Here is a 288-nt window from a genome sequence, read left to right on the forward strand (position 1 = left end):
AAACCCCCAAAAAAAAAAAAATTAAATTTTTTTTTTTTTTTTTGTTAACTCAAAATTTATTACCTTTTCTCAAAGTTTCAGCCCTTGGCCATCCGACAAATCTTTTTCAAAACGGTTTTAGATTTAATCGGAAACCGTTTGAGTTGTGTTTTGATCCGACCGCTGCTATGCGTTTATTTCTTGTAAGACAAAATAAAAGTTATACGAACTGGTTTCGCCGACAAGAAGTAGGAGCCTTGTGGCAGGGAGGTGCTATGGGCCGTGCTCCCCGCTGCCAAGACCTTCTCC

Source organism: Corvus brachyrhynchos, unplaced genomic scaffold (genome assembly GCF_000691975.1).
Source record: "Corvus brachyrhynchos isolate BGI_N302 unplaced genomic scaffold, ASM69197v1 scaffold126, whole genome shotgun sequence".
Taxonomy (NCBI): Eukaryota; Metazoa; Chordata; class Aves; order Passeriformes; family Corvidae; genus Corvus; species Corvus brachyrhynchos.